Source organism: Nicotiana tabacum, chromosome 18 (genome assembly GCF_000715075.1).
Source record: "Nicotiana tabacum cultivar K326 chromosome 18, ASM71507v2, whole genome shotgun sequence".
NCBI lineage: Eukaryota > Viridiplantae > Streptophyta > Magnoliopsida > Solanales > Solanaceae > Nicotiana > Nicotiana tabacum.
In genome coordinates, this window is record NC_134097.1 from 53681006 (window position 1) to 53704790 (window position 23785).

At 36.5% G+C, this 23785-nt stretch overlaps 5 non-coding genes across 5 annotated transcripts; all 5 read left to right on the plus strand.

Annotated features, from left to right (window-relative positions):
* The first annotated feature begins 7365 nt into the window (after positions 1 to 7365).
* Positions 7366 to 7443, plus strand: LOC142173168 (small nucleolar RNA U83). Its single transcript, XR_012702599.1, has one exon. It is a non-coding gene; the product is annotated as a small nucleolar RNA U83 (small nucleolar RNA).
* Positions 7444 to 7522: 79 nt separating this feature from the next.
* LOC142173160 (small nucleolar RNA snR60/Z15/Z230/Z193/J17) lies at positions 7523 to 7614 on the plus strand. Its single transcript, XR_012702593.1, has one exon. It is a non-coding gene; the product is annotated as a small nucleolar RNA snR60/Z15/Z230/Z193/J17 (small nucleolar RNA).
* A 56-nt stretch (positions 7615 to 7670) lies between these two features.
* LOC142173161 (small nucleolar RNA Z43) lies at positions 7671 to 7770 on the plus strand. The gene has a single exon (XR_012702594.1). It is a non-coding gene; the product is annotated as a small nucleolar RNA Z43 (small nucleolar RNA).
* Positions 7771 to 8001: 231 nt separating this feature from the next.
* Positions 8002 to 8087, plus strand: LOC142173170 (small nucleolar RNA snoR14). Its single transcript, XR_012702601.1, has one exon. It is a non-coding gene; the product is annotated as a small nucleolar RNA snoR14 (small nucleolar RNA).
* A 56-nt stretch (positions 8088 to 8143) lies between these two features.
* LOC142173162 (small nucleolar RNA Z101) lies at positions 8144 to 8237 on the plus strand. Its single transcript, XR_012702595.1, has one exon. It is a non-coding gene; the product is annotated as a small nucleolar RNA Z101 (small nucleolar RNA).
* Positions 8238 to 23785: the final 15548 nt, after the last annotated feature.

A 23785-nucleotide genomic window follows, 5' to 3' on the forward strand; every position in this document is an offset into this window, starting at 1 on the left:
AAACACCCCAAGCTCCCCTCCCATGGCAGCCATGGCTGCTACCCTTCCCCTCCATCCTCACTACCCAAACACACGCTGCCGGAACCTAAACCATCAACCCCGCTGCCATTGCTTCGTCTTCTTCGTCGCCAAGCTCAAGCTTCCATGGCGACTTTCTTCCCCGAACGATCCTGCCGCTACTGTTTTGTTTTCTTCTTCATCAAGCTCCCATAGCTGCTGCGTTTTTGTTGCTTCTGCTACATCCAAACTGACCCAGCTGCTTCTGCCTTCATCTTACTCGTCGTCAAGCTCGAGCTCGAGCTCCCATGGCAGCCATGGCTACTCCTTCATCTAATTCATTGGTCTCGACAGTAGCCCCTCCTCACCATATCGGACGACCACCTGAAACAGTCCCTTCTGCTGCTTATGCTGCTGCCTGCATCGTCCAAACAAACCCTCACCTGCTGCTGCCCGCTGCTTTTTCTTCGTCGCGGCCAAATGACCCTCGACGAGCTTCTGCTTCAGTCAAGCTCCGCCACCACTGCTGCTGCGTCTTCTTCTCCTCCGTTGATGTTGTTGTCCGCTACTTCTTTCTTCAAGTTCTTCGTTTGTCTGTTCGTGATCGTCTTCGGCGTCAAATGGTTTTGGTGCGATATTTGTTTCCGGAAAGATTTGTTTTCGTTCGAGTTCATCATCGTTCCGATCCGGTTAGTTGGCTTAAGTTTTGTTCCCGTCCATAATTTGTTTGATATTTTTCGGATTTGAAATCAAATATGTTTGATATTAATTTTATGTTCATCGTTTTTTTTTCCAGTTTGTTTTCATTCATTTTTCTTATTTATTTTTAGGTAGAAATTGATTAGCTTAATTATAATGTTGCTAGATTTAAGTTGAAGATTCAATTAATTATTTTTCAGTTTGTTTTATTAATTTAAAAGGATTTAATTTTAATATAGAAGAGTGTTAGTTTAAATCGCTTGAATCCGTTGTTTGTTGTTTAATATAGATTTATTTCGTGTTCATTTTGTTTGAAGTTCGTTTTTAATTCAGTGATTTAATGTGAAGTTATGTTTTGGTTTTTAATTTTTTGATTCAATGTATCTTTGTTATAGTTTTGTTGGATTTAATTTAAAAAGATCAATTGATTATTTGAAGTTTAGTGATTTGAATATGTTTATTTGTTTTGTTTAAGCTTAATTCGAGTTTAATTCGAATTTGAATAAAACTTGCTTGTTATTATTGTTGAATCTTTTCATTTATGTCCATACTTTGTTTGATTGTTCCTGAATCCGAAATTAGTATAAGTTTGATTTTCTTGTTTGTTGTTTATCATTTTTGATTATTTCTTCAGTTTGTTTCATGATCTTGTTTAGTTTAATATAGAAATTGTTGGTTGTAATGTTGTTAGATTTAATTTTAAGTTCAAATGATTATTGAATTTAGAAATCTGAATATACTTGTTTGTTGTTATTGTTGTTGAATCTGAAAGTATGTTTGTTTGTTGTTAAAAAATATTGTTCAATCAAAATAATTTTAGTTGTTTCTTTGTTGTTCATCATTTAGTTTGAATTTGTTGTTGAAAATTGTTTAGAAATTAGTCATATTTGCTGTATTTTGGTTGAAATTGATTAGGTGAATTGGTTATAGCTGATGGGGGTAGTTTGGTGATTTGCAGTACGTTCAGGGGTAAAATGGTAATTTCAATAAGGTTAGAGGGGTATTTTTGGAATTAAAATTCTGAACAATTATTTATTTTGAGTGCTCTGTCAATTAGGATTAAAATAATATTAAAGTAATCAAGTATGAGGGACAAGATATAATGGGGTATTTGTTTAATGTAGTGGGGGACAAAATATTAGGTAGTGGGATTAAAAGGGGGATGAGTGGGAATATAGTGGATTTTATGTTTAAAAATGCTGAAATATGGTAATAAAGAGGAGACTTGATCAGATTTTGAAAAAAGGAAGGAGAAGAGAGAGAAAAAAAAGAGAGAGCTGAATATTGAAGATAGAGAGAAAAATTCCGAAAACACTAAAACTCCAAAAATAAAAAGAAAAATATTCTGGAAATTCAAAAGAAGAATAGTATACACCTGATATACAATTTAAATATTCTGATATACGGATTCAGAAATTAAGGGTTGAACATTAATTAGTCTTTCAACTCTGAAAAGATTCCCTTGGCTTCTGTCCGTTGATTGTTGTTGATGTTTCTGGATTTTTATCTTGAGTTTTAAAATCCGTCATTGGCTTCTCATTGTTGGTTGCTGGGTGTTGCTGTTGTTGTATGCTACTGAATTTCCGCTGATCTCCCTTTTCTTTTGATTCCAATATCAGGTACACGACTGTAATACTAGCTATCGCAAGCTAATAATGTGGAAGCATGAATACATATGAAGAATGAAATTTTGAAGTTTTAATTTCGCTTTTCTTTGGTCCTATTATTGATTGTATTTAGGCTATTTCATGTATTACTAAATAATAATTGGAATAAGAGAAAATAACATAAGTTAGTCTTTAATGAATCAGTTTGGCAAAACGGGTTAATTCACTAGTTATGAAGTTTTCAAGATTATCAACAGTAGGTTAATCATGAACAAGTAGCTAAATTTAGCTAAGGCATGAATTTAAATTAAATTTCGTAAATTAGGCATTAAGGCATGATTTGAGTTCAAGCAAGATTAGAAGAACGTTTAAGTCTAATAAACTTTCTAATAAGCTTTAGTAATTATGGTTAAATCTAGTTTCAAATGGTTGTGAATAATTAATCTCAATAGTTTTTTTTATAACAATGCGAGTTTTAATCTAGCTATATTTGATTCTTTTGAATATTAGTTGTCGAATTTTTTTTTTATTTATAATTTCGAATTTTTAGTAAAATTCCTTTTCATCAATATTTGTATTAATCTAGCAATTAGTATGCCATGCTTTCTTAAATAAATAAATAAAAAAAGCTTGTAATTAATTAGGATTTTCTTTCTTTATTTTAGAGACTAATTTTAATAGAAAAAAGTAGTCGCTTTAAGATTTGTCCATTTAAAAATAAATGAGATGAGCCTCGCCCAATAAAACGCACCAACTGCGGGGCCCTCAATAAATGTTTAATTGAATATTTAGAATTCGGGATGGACTGTTTAGTGAATTTCACCGCCTTCCCCAAAGATAATAACGCGTTAGACTCTTTAGGCGCGATTTAATTAATCTTACCTTCTTAAAACTCGGGTGCACATTTATGTGACCCAAATCCAAATCTCAACGGAATCGAAATGTGTCTCCAATCACGGGTACATTGATTGTGACGTAGTCCGAGATGCATGTCCATGACGTTGCAAATTCCTTAAAAAATAAGACCGAGATGAGCCTCGCCGAATAAAAATACAAAAATTGCGGGGCCCTCGGTAAATATTTATTTTAAAATTGCTTAGACTTCGGGATGGACTGTTTGGCAAAATTCCACGGTCTTACCCAAAAATAATAATACGCTAATCGCTTTAGGCATGATTTTAATAATAATACATCCCTAAACTCGGGTGCGCATTTATGCGACCCAAATCCAAATCCCAAAACATTGAGTAAAATGCGTTCCGGATCGCGGGTGCATTTTATGTGACGCAATCCAAAGACATGTTTTTAAACGATGTTCATATTCTTTTAAAAATATAATAATAAAAGTGGTAAAGAGTTAAAAATTTGCACATGAGCTCATAATTGTATAAAAATAAGATATTTAAGCCAAATATGACAGTTGAGCGACCGTGCTAGAACCACGAAACTCGGGAATGCCTAACACCTTCTCCCGGGTTAACAGAATTCCTTATTCGGATTTCTGGTTCGCAGACTGTAATACAGAGTCATTCTTTTCCTCGATTCGGGATTAAAATTGGTGACTTGGGACACCCTAAATCTCCCAAGTGGCGACTCTGAAATAAATAAATAAATCCCGTTTGGATTGTCCTTTAATTGGAAAAACTCCCTTCCGCGCCCCTTCGCGGGCGGCGCGGGCGAAAAAGAAGGTGTGACAAACTACACTGGTGTAGTTAGTTCACGGATATAAATATCAGTATATACAAGTTAGCACACTTAAATATTTACCTGTAGTTGTACAATTAAGTACTGATATACATGTGGATAGCGATATACACAATGCTAGTGTGTTAGTTTACTATATATACATCTTAAGATATATATATATATATATATATATATATATATATATATATATATATATATATATATATATATATATATATATATATATATAGTAGTAAAATTATGTATTGATATACATGTGAGTAGAGATACACAATAATGGTGGTGTTTGTTTATGGAACTGCCATATTCATTTATGTTAGACATGAGCATGCTAAAGAAAATTTAGACATACACATGTTAAATTTTAAAAAAAATAATAAACAGTAAACAAAGTAAAAAAAAATCCATAAATATACACATGCTACATACTGGTAATTTCTTAATTTGACAAAAAAGGAAAAAGATACGTTAAACCTGCAAAATATAAATAATATATTACAAATATTGTGCCATAATGAGCCATTAATAAAACACAAATGTATTTACATATCCCAAAATAATAGATAACTAAACTAAAGAGTAAGACTAATTGTTCTTCAATGTTACAGGAGCATTTATTCTGAAACTTCTTTTAGAAAACTCTGACTCACTTTCATCTTCATTCTCTTGTTTAGATATACCATAATCCCACAACAATGTACCAAGTCGTTTGCGATGTTGCTCTGCATCGAAGACAGCTGGAATTGATCTTTGATGGATAAAATACTCCGCAAAAGATGTCACATATACACCACAATCACTAAAACAAAGTGAAGATAAATTAGAAGGAATCAACGCCCTTTAATAAAATATAATTATTTAAAGAAATGTAATATCGAAAACTTAACATACGCGTTTTCTTGTTGTGGCAGATCATCAACCAAGTGAATAGCTAATGGATCAGCAAGTGGTCTGTCACTGTATGGTACATTGGTCAAATCAATATCATGTCTCTTCCTATAAAAACCTGTACTAGCCAAGAAACGAGCAATCAACACTGCATATGGTTGAATGGCCTCACGAATTTTAGCATCATGTTGCGCTCCTCTGATGGAATCATACACGTGTATGCACATGTCCTTAAAAGTCAACACACCTAAAATACAATGCCATTCGTCTTTTAAGCCTATAGGAATTAGTACATGATCGACAGTGTGCCGCGGAACATTACACGGCATGCGAGAGCCTCACATATAATCAGCTATTTCATGATCCTTAGGGATGACACCATAGTCCCCATTGCTCGACAGAAACTGATCATACAATGATTTTACCTTAACACAAAATGGAAAGTTTGTCGTGGTGAAGGACTTTGGAACGTTAACATCATACTTTATTTTTTTCCTTAGATAGTAGAAGATGACATCAATATGCTGTCAAAATAAAAACAGATTTAAGTCAATAAATATAACACTTAAAGATTTAATAAAATAAAACTAAGCATTTAAGTAAAAACTGATATGTTTCAAGTTAAGCATTGTATGATATACAATTATTGTCTTGGTATACATGAAATAATATTATAAAAATATAGTTATATTTTTTAGTCTTAGATATACATATCAGGATATACTTTTAAAAAAGAATGGTTGTAAGAAGATGAAGTTAATAATTTTTGGATCTGATATACATGTAGATATACAACATATCCATATAGTTGAAGGTTTTAATATACAATTACGCTAATCAGTTATACAGTTACTTCCATTGTTTATAAATGTTTATAAATGACAGTACGACAATTAATTACTCTCACTAGACAAAGCACATACAACTGCACGAAAAAATGACGCTGCAGCGATTACTTTGGCATAAGAAGGCACCAAACAATCTTCATTTACACATAAATTTAGCCTATCATAATGTGCAAAACCTATTTTAAGGAGATATGTTATCAATTTAGTTCATGTGAGCTCTCAACTCCTTCAAAGCAATAATAAAAAAAATGAACTTGGTAAGCTTGATATTGACCTTAAGCATTAACCTTACATTATTAATCCAAAGTGTATGCATTCAAATAATCCACAGTAGTGAGGCTGTTAAGTGAGGGATCACTAGAACATACTGATATACATACGAGTTTATGCTATACATGTCGTTATACATATTGGATTAAAATGAACATGGATACAAAACATATATCAGTATTTAAATTTATATATATATATATATATATATATATATATATATATATATATATACTCTCTCTCTCTCACACACACACTCACATATATACAATGATATAATCTAATGTAAAAGGAGTACAAAAAACATACCGTGTCGTCCAAAGGTTGACCACTGTAATTCAAAGTGTAGAACCATTCTTTCTTGACAATATGATGATCTCCAAAGAAGAGATGAAAATTGACCACATTTGATTTAGATTTTGATTTCTTACCATATGAATTTTTACCCATCTGTCAACTTGGCAAGAATGAGAATATCTTTCAATTTCTACAATGAGACTTGATTTAAAAAAAGAGTTAAGAAAAATATTAAGTAGACATAGTACAAAGTACTAATCAGATAAAAATGGAGAGAATTGGGGTATTTGAAAATTTTAAAATTTGGGGAAGATAGAGAAGAAAAGCGTAAAAGAAGGAGAAAGGGGAGGAGTGAGGGGAAAGTGCTGAAGCACGATAAGTTGGCTATGCTATGCCAATTAAAACAAATAAAAATTTAAAGTAAGGCTATAGAGTGCCAATATCTAAAACTAGGGCTTTTTAATGCTAATTTTCTTAATAGGTTGTTATACCATGCCATTTTTTCTTTTTTATATACAGACTAATGTTGTAGTTATGAAAAATTTCCTTTTATTAATGGGCCGGGGTTTCCGTTCGAAATTGGGTTTGAAAGGAGGCTGCTGGGCTGAGAGCGGGCTCTCCTCTAAGTAAAACCCTAGCCTTTATTACTTCTCTTTATATAAGCTCCTCATTCCCTTAGGTGTTACGCAGATTCATTTTTCTGACTGCTTTGTTTTTTCTAGTCCTCCCCCCGATCTGCTTTAGCTCTTCCATTAGTAATCTTTTCCTGTTCTTCTAAGAAAATAGCGTCAACGCAAACTTCTATTTTTTTTTTCTTCTATTGTATTTACTAGTTGTTTGGCCAATGATTAGACTTATTTAATAGACAAGCATATGTCTGAATTTTTCTCATGTTGAATACTCTAATCTTCTCTATGAGGCCGTTTTATTCTTCTTTAAATCCTTCACATTCTTTCCCTTTAATTTTCAGAGAAAATTATTTGTTTCATTTGTCTTTTATCTCAGGTTTTAAATGGTGATTTAATCTGAATCTAAGTTTTGGTTTCAGTTTTTGCCGATGATGATGTAGTTGTTTTGCGTTAATGAGAAAATCATGATTACGACTATACTACTGCCTTCCTTCTGAGGCTGCCCTTTTATCAAAATTTTATTAAGTTTTTCTGTACTTTTAATTCAATAATTGATTCTTCTGTGTTTGAAGTAGTCAACGGGGGTCAAATGATGACTAGTACCATAGTTCACATGAAATTATTTGTGATTATAAAACTACTCTAGTCTTTCGCTCCTATCTGATGACTCTCAAATTGTTTTCGTTCTAAATTCGTTTTGATTATTTTGAGATTGAAAAGTGTTATTAGGACAATGACGACTACTTTTCAGATTGGTCTCGTTCGTCGTAATGGTGTAAATCCACCTTGCCGACCATCCTGATATATCACCACCCATAAACTGAGTCCCCATTATATTTCCTTAATTTTTTAGTTGTTGCTTTGTTTTAGTTTTGGTTTTAATTCAATGAGTTCTCATGTTTCTTATCTACTGTTTGGATGCTTCGAAGAAAATTTCAAATGTGTACCATTGACACAACCCTCTACCAATTTCTGAGCTCTTCACTTTTCAACCAGTTTTATATCTTCCTTTTGTTACTTTTGAGATCCTTTTTACTCTTTTCATGGGAAAGAAACAGAGCGAGTTGACGATAGAATTCATTGTCTGTCAATCCACTGACTAATTTGTGTGATGTAAACAGTGAATCCCGACAGGTTCTGATCGCTTATTATCTTTCACTATTTACTACTACTCGACTCCCAGAGTTTTTTTCTTTGATTTTATGGGCAGATGAGGAATATCATAATTTTAATGGGTAATTTGCGTCTGATACTTTTCATTGATGCTATATCACCTTGGAGAACTGATGCCCTTCAATTGTTTTCTTCCTATTTTTCGTAACTTATTTCTGACTTTGAGATAATAGATTGATATGAAAATATACCAACTTTATGAAGTATTCATAGCTTTCAACTATCCGCTGCAATTATGAGTGCAGGAACATGTGAAGAATGACTTTAGCTTTGGTAATAGAAGCTTTCTGTGTAACGCAAAAATATCCGAGGCATTGTGACTAGAAAACAATTAGTGATTTTTCGGTTTAGTTTTGTAAGAAGCTTTAATTATTTTAAAGCTAAAAATCATTAGGATAAAATCAAATTTGATAAATACCTACAATTTTGTAATAAATATCTCAATTGCATTACTAATGGAATAAAGAAATACTAATTGTTTTGGACTAATTCTAGGTACGAATTTTCTAGATATTGAACCTGTTTCATTTCTCTTAGAAAATTGAGATGTTCTATTCTGCTAAAGCTGTGATACCTATTCATAAAAATCCGAGAAATCGAACCAAACCGTAAACCAAACCAAACCTGATTAAAAAAATCGTTATTTTTTGGTTTGGTTTGGTTTGGTTTTGAATTTTAAAAACCGATCAAATTTGGTTTGGTTTTGGTTTTAATCAGAAAAAAATCGAACCAAATTGACTATATGAGTAGTTATTTTAAATTTATTATTACATATATATATATGTATATTGTTATACAAAATTTCAAAAATTTTATGGTAAATGTTAATAGTTTGCACTTTTAAAATAATTCTTTACCTTTACATTCTAGTTTGATTGGTAGTTTTTTTTTGTTTAGTGTAAGAATTCATTTTATGTTAAAAAATAACATATTTTAATTGAGACCTTAAATTATTCATCACTATTTGATTCAATTATCATCAATATATTTTGGTAAATAATAGATTTCTTAAAGGGCAATTGATTTGATAGTGTTACATTGAAAATGTGGTCGCAGGAATATGTGTTTGGTAGTGTATGTCTTATATTTAAGAAAAACCAACAAATAATCGAAAAATCGACATAAACCGAATCGAGAAAAACCGACTTAATTGATTTGATTTGGTTCTAATATTTGAAAGTTGACTTATTTGGTTTGGTTTCTTTTTAGGAAAAAAATCGATCCAAATCGAACCATGAACACCCCTACCTACTTAGCTTCTGAAAATCATTTTTGGGAGGTTGGTTATACACGGGGAATATGCCAACACATCGAGTCATAAAGTTGTCGTTTGCTCGAGGGATGATACTTTTGGAAGGGCAATTGGGTTTAAATTATCACCTGTTGTAAATGAGAAAATTATTTTAGAAAAGAGCTTATGATTTAGTTTTTGACTTTTTGGCGGGAGGAGAAAGCTTTATGTTATGAAAGAAATATTGGTGAACAAAATTTTACTATTTATTCCACCGCTAGTCTTGTCCATTGTTTAAATTGTTCACTTGATACTTCTTCGTTGTTGTCTAACTTTAACTACTCTTAGCAAAGTAATTCATTAATCTTGAATTTAGTTACTTTCTCTTGAGGAAGTGTGAAAAGTTTCTACACCTTTTCAACTTTGTTTTAATGTTGAACTCTTAGAGATATTTGAAGGTTAAAGGTAATTTTGTTGTATATATTAGGGTGATTAAGGACATGTATAACGAAACAAAAACTTGGGTGAGGATACTGGGGAAAAGGGCGATGGGAGAACTTGATCCACTTTTTAGACTTGATACATAAGTCATTCCTAAGAGAGATAGTTTCAAATAGGAAAGGAAAATTCCATGTGTTGTAGGTCGGATCAAGTAAAGTAGCTCAACACATACTCTTCGGACAAGTTTTTAAACCGTTGGTGGTGTATCACTAGTACCTGCCTCGAAATTTGCACAAAAATATAGATATGTGTGGTATGAGTACACAATTACTGCTATTTAATAAGTACTAAGTCTAGTCTCGAAGAAGTAGGTATGATGATTCAACAATGACATTTACTGCAATAAACAAGTGAAAGTTTAAATAGAACATGTAATAATGTATGGTATCATCAAATAATAACAAAGGTACGGGCACAGTAAAATTGGAATTTTGGCATGCTTTTCCAGCAAGAGAGAATAAAATGCCATATTTCTCAATGCTTTTTACAATCATAATATAAGTCAATCAACATTTATGTGAAAGCTATATGAGTCTAGGATGCAAATGCATGCTCATAATCCACTCTCAATATCTCTTAGCACAAATTCATGTGTTTGACACTGGCCAAGTGTCCAAACTAAGCACCATCTAGGTGCTTGCTCTCACATAGCCTAAAATAACATGAGTAATCACTTAATTTCGGAAGGACGGATCCATATCTAAGTGTTATTTGCAGTGTGCAACTCGATCCAATTATAATACCATCGATAATCAATATTTGGTCATAATGTTCTTCGTGCCAAAATCCTAAACATTTTTAAATATCCAACTCTCCAACTCCTGCATATGTGTATGAGACGATATGATCTAAGCGCAGTAGGACTTAATAATAAAATGTGGATCATTATTTACATGAATAAGAGAAGGTTATGGCTAATTATATAATTCAACTTCTCATAACGGTTCATTATGCTTAATTAATATTTATAAGTCCGATCATGATATCAAACAAGAGTAAAGTAAGGCAATGATCGCTAAATCATAAATTAATCAAGGCAAGTGTATGGATACGACTAATTAGAAATTTCTTCCCGTGCAAATTCATCTCCGTACAGCTCGAATCTAGTCAAAATAACTTAATATCGTAAATAAATGCCATAGAAAATAATTTCGGATAACAAAGATACGATCTTTAACTAAAATCAACAATCATCACAAAAAGTCAATCCGGGGCTTGCGCCTCGGAACCCAACAAAACTTACAAATTCTGAACATCCATTCCGATACGATTCAATTCATACCAAAATCATCCAATTCCGACCTCAAATCGGCCTTTAAATCATCAATTTATGATTTTAGAAAAGTTTTTACTAAAATCTCCAATTTCTCCAATTTAAATCATTAATCAAACATTAAAATGGAAGTTGGAATCATGAAATATAAATAAATCCTAGTAAAAAATATTTATCCCAATCCAAATCATGAAAATTCCCTTCAAAATTGTCCAAAATCAAGATATCTAACTCAAAATGTGATAAAATAACAAAACCCTCGAAATATAGTATGAAATAGTTTGCCAAGATATACTCAAGGCGAACGCGATGAACCCTTCGCAATCGCAAAGACAAAACTCACCCAATTTCCAAATCATTCATTGCGAACGCGACACACCGGCCGCGAACGCGATGACCAACTCTACAATCCCTACACGAATGCAATGCCTCACTCGCGAACGCGTAGGACAAATACCTGATGCCCCCTTCCCACCTATCCTTCTACGCGATTGCGTAACCCATCTCTCGATCGCGATGCACTGTCTCCTCAAAGCTTTGCGAACACGTCCCTATCTTCCCGAACGTGAAGTACAAACTGCCAGACACCAAAAATACCACTGCGAACACGACTCCTAGTCGCGATCGTGAAGAAGGAAGCACCAGACATCAAAAATAACATCCCAAGCATGGTGATCTCCTGTAGCCCATTCGAAACACACCTAAGGCCCATAGGATCCCGTCCAATCACACTAATCAGTCTCAAAACATAACACAAACCTACTCAAGGTCTCAAATTAGACCAAACAATATCAATACTACGAATCGCACATCAATTCAAGTCTAATGAACTAATGAACTTCTAAACTTCTAAAACTCATGTCGAACCATGCCAAACCAACTCGGAATGACATCAAATTTTGCATGGAAGTCCCAAATGACATAACAGACATATATCAACTCCTGGAACCGCAATACGAACCCGATATCAACATTCAACTCTTGGTCAAACTATCAACCTTTCAAAACTTCAACGATCCAGCTTTCGCCAATTCAAGCCAAATCAAACCAGGAACCTCTGAATACAAATTCGGATATACACCTTAGTCTAAAATCACCATCTGGTCCTAAGGAACCGTAAAAATTATGGTCTAAGGTCAAATACACAAAAGTCAAACTTGATCAACTCTTCTAACTTAAGGTTTCTAAAATGAGAATCATTGTTCCAAATCAATCCTGAACCATTCGAAAACCAAAAATAATACATGCAAGTCATAATACACCATATGAAGCTACTCATGATCTCAAACTACCGTACCGAATGCAAATGCTCAAAACAATCGATCAGGTCATTACAAAATGGTGGCAGACTTATGAGTTGAGTAAACTAGCTGGCGCAACACCACTCATATGGTTTCAGTTCTCAGTTCTCTTCTTGGAGAAGTTCATTCCACATACTCGTAGTGATGAGTTGCGTAGTGAGTTTGAGAATCTACGCGTGGAGGGCATGATCGATACTCAGTATGAGATATGGTCACGCAGCTAGCACAATCTGCTGTGTTCTTGGTCCCTACTAAGAGGGAGAGCGTTACGAGGTTCATTGATAGTCTCAAATTTTGTATCTAATATGGGATGGCATGAGAGGTCGAATGTTACCATTTTTTATCAAGATGTGGATATTGCAATGCGCTTACAATGTATTCTCAAGAAGGAGAAAGATGAGAGGGACGCCAAGAGGCCCCGTGGTTTAGGTGGTTTTAGTGGTGCCTTATCCGGAGGCCAGGGGTATCACAGTAGAGGTTGCCCTTTCAGTATTGTTCAGTCAACCCATCAGGCTCCTCGTGGTTCTTTAGTCAGCCATTGTTCATATAGTGCTCTTCCAGCCAGTTATTTTTCAATGCACTACCAACATAAAGTATACCGTGCTCCATCTGATTAGTGGTTTTTGGGCAGATGTTCAGGTTCTCAAAAGTAGTCACAGATCCAACAATCTTACTAGAGGAGGGGCTGCTTTAAGTGTGGAGACTTGAGTCATATTAAGAGAGATTACCCCAAGCTTCTGAGTAGTGTGCCATATCACGACACTCAGTCCATGATTTCGGCGCCATCAACTACACTACATACACAACTATCTTGGGGTGGAGCCTAGTTTGTTCGAGGCCGTCCTAGAAGTGGAGGTCAGTCAGGTGGAGGACATGCACGTTATTATGTATTCCAGGGTAGGCAACAGGCAGTTGCTTCAGATTCCATGATCATAACTATTGCTTCAGTGTGCCACAAGGATGCTTCAGTATTACTTGACCCTGTATTCTTATGTGTCATCATATTTTTCTCCTTATTTGAATGTGCCTCATGGTTCTCTTGATATCCTTGTTCATGTATCTATACCTGTTGGTGATTCTATTGTGGAAGATTGTGTGTTTTGGTCTTGTGTGGGTACCATTGGGAGTTATGAGACTAGGGTTGATATTTTGTTGCTTAATATGGTGGATTTTGGGTATGGATTGGCCATCTCCATACCATGATATACTTGATTGTCATGCTAAGACCGTCATGTTGGCTATGTTGGGGTTGCCAACTGTAATGGAGGGGTTCGTTTGGTCACACACCTAGTAGGGTAATTTCACTCCTGAAGGCTCAATGGATGGTTGAGAATGGGTGTTTGGTATACCTAGCCTTTGTTAGAGATATTAGTACTGATACTCCTACAGTTTATTCAGTCCTCGTAGTGAAGGTGTTTCCAGATATCTTTCATGCAAACCTACTGGGTGTGCCACCCGATATGGATATTAATTTTGGTATTGAATTGGTGGGCCCTCAGCCAAGATCAATTCTATCGTATCACATGACTCCAGCTGAGTTGAAGGAGCAACTACATGAGTTGATGGATAAGGGATTCATCAGGCTGATTTTTTCTACTTGGGTGCACTGATGTTGTTTGTGAAGAATAAGGATGGTTCCATGAGGATGTGCATTGATTATAGGCAACAAAACAAGGTTACTGTTAAGAACAAGTATCTATTGCCTTGAATTGATTATTTTTTTGATCAACTTCAGGGGCCAGGGTATTATTGAATATTGACTTGAGATCGGGGAAAAGAAGCGGATGGTGTTGAGGGGGAACTAAGAAGCGGATGGTGTTGAGGGGGAACTAAAAATGACAAGGAGGAAGGGGGAATTGGTGGAACTGAAAGTGACAAGGAGGGAGATCTAAGATTAAGGGGGAACTGGTATCTCAGCTGGTTAAATTTGACCCAGACAAGGAGGGAGATCTAAGATTAAGGGGGAACTAGTATCTCATCTGGTTAAATCTGACCCAAACAAATGCTTTCCATTCCTAAGTTTGTCATCATCAAAAAGGGGGAAATTGATGGGTTTTCAATGTCTTAAACTTATGCTTCTTATGTTTTGATGATCTAACAAATTTGTTGTGAAGAACCAGATAGTGAACCTTGTCCCATAGGATACACATCTCATGTTAACTGTTCGCAGCCTGAAAATCAGCAAATGGATCAATAACCACAGGGAGGAACACAACAGGGACCCGATGCATTGGTCCTTCAGGGTTCTCTGACAAAAGCACAAGTCAGTGACTGTACGCATTCAATATAAAGAGAAGCACAACAGGGACCTGCTCCTTTGAAGTTCTCTGACAGAAGTACAAATCAAGTGTACAACTGGAACGTAGCAGAAGAAAGTGACCATCTGACAACTGTTATAGAAGAGGAACACAACCAAGACCTGATCTGTTGGTATGTCCTGACATAAAGCACAAAGTCCAGCTGGAACGCAACTGCCTAGAAGTGACTGCACAGATAGTGCAACAATCACTTCTCACTGAGAAGAAGTACACCAAGAGCTGACGCCACTATCTATTGTGATATCTTTTGTGATAAAACAACCTGGTGCAAGACACACCATTACTTGTGCATTCAGTGATATTCTCTCAAGAAGAAGAAGCATCGATCCAACATTGAAATCACTGGTGTGTCAAGAACAAGAAGACAACTCCACTAAGGATCAATTTCTAAACGAAGTCTTATGTATATCCATAGTTGAGTTGTAATCTTGTTCTATATTGTAATTCCTAGTTTGCTTTCTTAGAAGCGCTGTTTTAGGAACAAACAAAATTCGTAAACTTTAGAGTTTATGTTGTGACTAGAAATAGTCATAAGTTAAATCCTCTGTAACTAGGAGAGTTAAAGAGTGGCTTATGGTGGTTGCATCACAAGTTAGTTTAAAGTCTTTGCAATAAGGTTTTTACAAAGTAGTTTGTAATAGGTAGATTACAAGTTAGTTGAGTTAAAAGCCTACAAGGGTAGGTCGTGGTTTTTTGATCCCCTTGTGTGGGATTTTACCACGTAGAAATATCTCTTGCCTTCTTTTCTTTCAGCCTTTATAGCATTCTACATATCATTCTCATATGGGACCAGATACTCTATAGTTTGGTGGACTCATATAAGCTATCAATTGGTATTAGAGCAGGTTCCTCCTATCAGGCTAACACCTAGGAAGGATCCTAAATGGCTGCTCCACCAAGCTTTGAAGAAGGGCAATCAACTTATAGACCTCATAGATTCAATGGTCAATACTATGGATGGTGGAAGACTCGGATGCATGATTTCATAATGGCTGAAGATTCAGAACTGTGGGACATCAGTCCACATGTTTCCATGAAGAAACTTGAAGAAACAGGACCATTGGTGCCCAAAAGGAGAAGAGAGTATAACGACATTGACAGAAATGTTGTAGAAAAGAACTATCGTGCCAAGAAGATCTTGATGTGTGGCATAGGACCTGATGAGTACAACAGAGTATCAACCTGTGATACTGCCAAAGAAATATAGGAAGCCTTACAAGCTGCACATGAAGGAACCACTCAAGTCAAACAATCCAAGATCGACATGCTCACCACTGAATACAAGCTCTTCGAGATGAAAGATGATGAGTCCATACAAGATATGCATACCAGATTTACCTCCATCATAAATGAGCTTCACTTACTTGGAGATGTCATTCCCAGAAACAAGCTTGTAAGGAAAATTCTTAGTGTTCTACCTGGGTTTTGGGAAAGTAAGGTAAATGCCATCACAGAAGCTAAAGATCTACAGACTCTGACCATGGATGAGTTGATTGGTAATATGAAAACATACGAGATGAAAAGAAAGAAAGACAGTGAAAGAAGAGAGCCTAAGAAGGAAAAGAACCTGGTGCTTAAGACTGAAATGAGTGATTCATGTGATTAAGAGAGTGACATGGCCTATCTTACTAAGAGATTTCAAAAAATGGTTCGAAGAAATGATGGCATACCAAAGTGGGGCAGTTCAAGTAAAACAAGGAACAATGATCTCTGTCACGGATGTGGAAAGCCAGGGCATTTCATCAAAGATCGCCCTCTCGCGAAATAGGTGTAGTACAAGCAAAATCCTGACAAAATCGGAAAAAGGAACCTGGTTCCAGAGAAAAGATTCAATCGAAAAAGTGTTGCAGACAATATCGTTAAGCAGGCTCTTGCTGCTTGGGGAGACTTCTCAAGTGAATCCGAAAGGGAATTAGATGCAGAAAACATTTCCATGATGGCAGTGGAAACTGAAGCAACAAAGTACGATTCACTATTCGCGCTAATGGCTTAGTCAGATGATGATGATGAAGAAGATGAGGTAAACTTCAGGGATGTTCGAAGAAATCTGAAATCCTATTCCTCTAAGAAACTAAGGTCTTTATCAAATGTCCTAATTGACACTTATTATAGTACTGTAAATGATAAGGAGATCTTGACTGAAGAACTAGGGGAGGCCGAATAATCTAGAGATGATCTAGTGGTCTATGTAGTGGACTTAAATGAAACCATAGCTAATCTTGAACTAGAGAAGGAGGCCCTAATTGAAAAATTAACCAGTGTGGAGAATGAGAGAAACAATATGATGGTAGTAGTTGTTGATCTAAAAGAAACAATAGAAGGTCTTAGCAATGAGAAACATTCCTTAGAAGAAAAAATTGCCTCCACTGAAGAGGAAAGAGATGACCTTCTAGTGATATGCGCTGATCTAGAGGAAACCATTGAGGGACTCAATAGAGAACATAGGAATGTAAGTCTTGGGAAAGGGAAGGAAGTAGCCAGTGAGTCACACATCTTGCTGGAAAAGGAGTTAACTGCTGTAAAAACTAGTCTTTGTAGTGAACTCGAGAGGAATCAACAACTCCAATCTGAGTTGGAGAAAGTAAGAAATGATCTTGAGAAATCCTTGAAGTGGACCTCGTCCTCAAATGTTGTTACTAGTATGTATCTAAACAATAGTGCGAACAAGCAGGGCATCGGGTTCCAAAGGGAAAAAAACTCCCTACAACCCACACATCAAGTATGTCACTGTACTTGATAACTGGCTATGTACCCAATGTGAAAATAATGGGCATTTTAAAGAAAATTGTCAGGCCAGGGTTCAGTCTGCTCAGAAGAACAAAACGTTTACTGAGAGAGTGACTACTAGCAAAGGACCAGGTACCACTTGGAAAAAGCGTATGCTGCCTGCGTGGACTAGGAAAACCCTCATTCATCCTTTTTATAGTAACAAGGGACCCAAACTAGTTTGGATTCCTAAATTTAACCCTTGATTTGCATGAGCAGGGAAAAGTAAGAGGAAGCGGGCTGCTGTGGATCATGGACAATAGATACGTAAAGCATGCAGCTAAAAACAACATGAATCTCTTCTCACTGACAGCCCTGCAGGAAGGGAATGTATCCTTAAGAAGGAAGTAAAGGGTACATTATCAAGTGAATGAAAGGTAGATAAGTTCTTTTGGCACTCAAGTTGGAATGTGCGTTATGTGAATGGCCTAAAGAGTGCAGTCACCAATTTGATAACTCGCCAAGTGGTCTCAGCTGACAAAGGAAACAAGAACATCCACTCCAACTAAGTGTGAATTCCCACAAGCTGGTGGTATGAGATGAGTAAAGTCGCAACCTCAGCACAAAAGATTGGTATATGCAAACCTCTCACCTCCGAATAAATTAACTCAGCAGGACCTGGCCCATGGTTTATCAGCTCAAGTGTCCCCAGATATGATTTCACAAAAGGAAGAAGGAGGGGAGATAAGGGATCAAGCACAATTTCCCAACAATCAAGGACTTCAAAGTAAAGTGATATTGCTGAAAGAAAGAACTGAACAAACAAGAATACCATGTCCTCGACAACATGAAGGATTAGCCAGGGAAGCTCAATGAAAAGGGATGAGAAAAGGAATTCCTCTGGAATATAATCCACGAAACAAGGCCAGAATGTCTCCAACAAAGGGCACACTAAATGATAGGGGGTGCTCATGGGGTCTACAACAAGACACTTCCTCTTGCCATTTAAGAAACGATGACAAAATAAGTAAGATGAAGGGGGCTGGTGAAATGCAATGTAACATCATTATCCATGTCTCACAAAGAATCTGGTACATCACTCTTTACCACTGAAGCTAAGAGAGGAGCAAGGATGCAGCTCATGTCACGACACAAGTAGCAGAACAAAAAGTGTGGGAAATCAAATTAATCTCCACATCTCCCTCTTTAATCAAAGTCAATTATTCTTTTATTCTAAGAATTAGATAAACATGTTTTCTTTCTCTTTTCGCTCCTGAATAGAATCCAAAGTGCAAGTCCGTAGGAATCCTACTTGTAGGGTGTCCATAAAGGAGTTGAAATACCTTAGAGGAACTCAGGACCTAGTCCTGTATTACCCATCAGGTGACAATTTTGTTAATCCTGTTGGGTTATGAAAATGTTTTCTATGCAGGGTTTTCTATGGTAAAGGAAAACACTTTTGGAATAGTTCTCTTGTCATGATGCATGCCTCATCCCTTGGGAAACAATGAAGCAGAACTCAAATGGCTTCATCAACAACTGAAGAAGGTCTTCAAATCAAAAAAGGGAAGAAGATCAAGCATATTGAAGAAACAGAAGACAAAATTCTAGACATTTGCATCAAATCCTCGAGTAGAGAACTCTGGATCAATCAAAAGTGAAGACAGAGTTATAAGGGCCAAATGAAGAACATGATCCTCCATCAGTTGGCTATGTAAGACAGAACCAGGTAAAGATAGCTAAAGTGTTTTCTGACCAAGCGTAGCTCACATCAATACTGTTGCAGGTAAACATGCATGTCAATCATAGAAGCTAAAGGCACAAGTGTGAAAGGTGAAGAGAGAAGAGCTACTAAGAACTTATTCAAAATTTGTTCTGGAATGAGGTTCCTGCACCTCAGGTTAGTAGTAATGTGCTTAAATTCTGCATGTCCTCACCAAACAAAATTTTTACAAAACTAATTCATCTGCCACATCATTTGATTGTTCAAACGTCTGAATGTTATGTCTTGTCTGTCACATCCCTTCATCCTCTTTGCACGGTAACACTTCCCCACAAACCTTCTGCCGATTTCAGAATTATTCAGAACCTGTTTCGCTCTTCACTCATCATTAGCCCTTCCTCCAATAAAACTTTCTCTCTCTCACGGCAAGTCATGAACCTTTATCCCCTTTCTAGAGCTAGGATCCTCTTTTCATCTTTCTCTTTCTCTCTTTGCTCGTCTACCAAGCTTTCATCTAATGGCGATTGAAAAATTACCTCATTCACCATTAATACCGCTCCCACTTCACTATCACCTCTGAAACCATTCCGTGAACACCACTGTTTCACGTCTTCTACCACCTTATCTACTCTTGATTCCTCCTCTACTCCTACAGTTTTCCCATTTTTGATAAATCCTATCTACCATTATTTTGGGAATCCTATGACTAGTCAATCCTACGATCTCATCAAAGACCACACAGGAAGTTTTACTCCTCAAATGTCAGAAGCCCCTGAGGATGATCCTGATCAGTATCAAAACTCTTCCATGTTGGACTCAGTGACTCTCAAGGAGTCACCAGAAAAGGAAGCAGCTCATAGCATCATGGCTATAGCTGCTGAGAGATTGATGAATGAAGGAGAATATCTCTTGTCTGAATACCAGGGGGAAGAAATTCCATTCCTAGAAGATGTAAGAACCACAACACTCCTCGAGCCCTTAGCTCATGATATATCCTCAGAAAAGCCTTCTGATGAACCTGATTCTCTTCCATGCAAACTCACTTCTGAACCTCCTGTTCACTCCAAGCTGTTAGAGTCTTCCTCCAAATCTCCCATCACCAAGTCACTGCAGGAAGAAAGCCTTGAATCTTCACTGCAGAAAAGTAAGAGGAGTGTCAAGACAAGGAAAAAGAGGAAAATTAATCCAAAGGATTTCATCAAGAGTGTGTCAGTAAACTGGATAGACATGGATGCTTCCAGGGAACCTGGTTCCTTAGTACAAAAATCCATAACAGTTGAGGGAACTGTTAAGGAACTAAAAGGGCCATTCATGAAGAACAACAACAAGTCTAAGCGGAGTCAAACTAAGCTAGCAGTTTCTGAAAACAATATTGTGGTGATGGCAAGCTGGAAAGGAAAGTTTGATGAAGGGTATAGCAAACAAAAAGGGGAAACTATTGTAAAGGAACCTGGTTCAACAAGGTCCATGAACTGTGATGGTGTTCTGTGGCAGCAGAAATTAAAAACTCAAAAAGTGTTGTGGGGATGTACTTTTGATCCAGCAATCTCGGAGATGGCAGGCATGAGACAAATTCTGGAGATTGTGTAATTTCAACAATGGGAACACTTGTTTGAAGGGAGCATGCCTCTGGTGTACGAGGATGCAGTACAATCCTTCTATGCATCTCTTTTCACAGTTGAGGGGGATCACATCTGTGTGCTTGTAAATGGAGTGGACATTGTACTCGACGCTTTAACATTGGGAAAGATTCTCAGAATTCCGTGTGAAGGTATGTCCTCAGTTAAGGACGTCTGTGGAATAAACTTTCGGAGAGCCATCATGAAAGAGAAAGCCATTCAACATGAGGAACAGGTCCATAAGAAGGTGTTGCTTCCTGAGTACCAGTTTCTCTTTGAACTGGTTAATAAAGTTCTCTTACCCCGCTTTGAGAGACGTTCCATTGCCACAAAGTCAGATTTGGTCCTGATGGAAGCGATTGATGAGTTTGTGTCAATCAACTTGCCAGCAATCATGATAGATCACATGCAGAAGGTGGTAAATTTTAAGGGTGGCAATCATGGGTTAACTTATGGCTTTCTCCTCACTCAAGTGTTCAGATTCTATAAAGTTCCCTTGGGAAATCCTAGAGTGGGTACATATAAGCAAACCTTTTCTAAGACGACTCTAGAAGAATGTGAATGCATAGAAAAAGTTGGTGGAAGCATCTCGACCATTTCTCAGCTGATAAACGCCTAAAATGTAGCCTCTAAGGAAATACAAAGGCCGAGGGCTCGAAATGCCATTCTAGAAACTCAGCTTAGCCAAGCAGCTAAGGGACCTGATTATGTACATGAGGAGGTTGCCCAACTGAGAAAGGAAAATGAGAGACTTCGGGCTCAACTACTTGAAGAACAACTGGCTGCAAATGCTAGACTGGACCTGGTTCTCAAAACCATTGTTGTCTCTTCCTCCAAGCTTCCCTCCTCTAGTGTTCCCTAGGATCCTCTTAGTGTCACGATATTTTTGCTCCAACATCCTGTGGCTGCTGTTTTACTTGTGTTTACTTGTTTTTTTGTGATGGCATGTTGAACTTAACCATTACTGCTCCTGACTTGCTCAGTCCAATGTAAACATTAATGAAATAGCTCTCCTTTCCTTGCATGTACAACACTGTGTTCCTCTGACTTCTCTTTTCTGTCATGTTGTGTGCACATATGTGGCATGAGCTAGCTGTGTTAGACTTATTTATGCTTATTACCTGCTTGTGCTCTTCGACACACTTGTTCTTTTTAATGATGCCAAAAGGGGGAAAAGAAACGGATGATGTTGAGGGGGAACTAAAAATGACAAGGAAGAAGGGGGAATTGGCGGAACTGAAAGTGATAAGGAGGGAGATCTAAGATTAAGGGGGAACTGGTATCTCAGCTGGTTAAATTTGACCCAGACAAGGAGGGAGATCTAAGATTAAGGGGAAACTGGTATCTCATCTGGTTAAATCTGACCCAAACAAATGCTTTCCATTCCTAAGTTTGTCATCATCAAAAAGGGGGAAATTGATGGGTTTTCAATGTCTTAAACTTATGCTTCATATGTTTTGATGATCTAACAAACTTGTTGTGAAGAACCAGATAGAGAACCTTGTCCCACAGGATACACATCTCATGTGAACTGTTTGAAGCCTGAAAATCAGCAAATGGATCAATAACCACATGGAGGAACATAATAGGGAGCCGATGCGTTGGTCTTTCAGGGTTCTCTGACAAAAGCACAAGTCAGTGACTGTACGCATTCAATATAAAGAGAAACACAATAGGGACCTGCTCCTTTGAAGTTCTCTGACAGAAGTACAGATTAAGTGTACAGCTGGAACGTAATAGAAGAAAGTGACCATCTGACAACTGTTACAGAAGAGGAACACAACCAAGACCTGGTCCGTTGGTATGTATTGACATAAAGCACAAAGTCCAGCTGGAACGCAACTGCCCAGAAGTGGCTATGCAGACATTGCAGCAGTCACTTCTCACTGAGAAGAAGTACACCAAGAGTTGACACCACTATCTATTATGATATCTTTTGTGATAAAACAACCTGGTGCAAGACACACCATTACTTGTGCATTCAGTGATATTCTCTCAAGAAGAAGAAGCATCGATCTAGAGTTCATATTTGGCCTATGAGATCAAGGTATATCTGAAAAAGATTGAGGTAGTTTATATTTGGCCTATACCTTCTACCACAACCGAGGTTAGGAGTTTCATGGGTTCGGCTGGGTACTATCGTCGGTTTGTGGAGGATTTCTCATCTATTGCATCTCTATTGACCAAGTTGACTTAGAGGGGCGCTCCATTCAAATGGTCTGACGAGTGTGAGGAGAGCTTCTAGAAGCTCAAGATTGATACTACAACTCTAATTTTCGTATTGACCTCAGGATCGGTGTTGTATACAATTTATTGTGAAGCTTCGCGTCTTAGTCTTGGGTGTGTGTGGATGCAGAATAGTAGGTGATTGCTGATGCGCCACGTCAGTTGAAGCCCCATATGAAGAACTATCTGGTCCTGTTGTTACCCAATTTTTCCCATAATATTTTTCAAAACTATGCTTGGGCATCAATTAGTATTATTCATACAATTTCTACATTTTAAAAATATTTTAATTAATTTCTCTCAGCATTTTATTTATAGAACAATCACTGATTGCATCACAAATAGTTTTATAATAATTTTTGTTTCTTAATTTTATCATTTGCATTTGCACTAAGTTTCAATTATTGCACAAATAGCCACATTTGTATTTTAAGATGCAATTGCAATTACTTTGCAATTATAGCCTTTCCATGTATTATTATATTATTTTATCAGAAAATAGCCTTTTATATTTTTAAAATATTAAGCAATTATTTTAAAATATTTCCAGGTATGAAAATTATTTTTTACTACCTATTAGTTATTTTTAAAAATTAATTTATCAATTAAATAGGTATTTAATAAATGGCCCTCTTATTTTCAGATGTAGCCTAATTATCAGCCCAATTTCAACCCCCTAATCCCAATTCAATTAAACCAGGCCCAAAAACCACCCAGCCCAAACCTAGAGACACCTACCCGACCCAAAACCTCATCAAATCGTGGCCGTTGA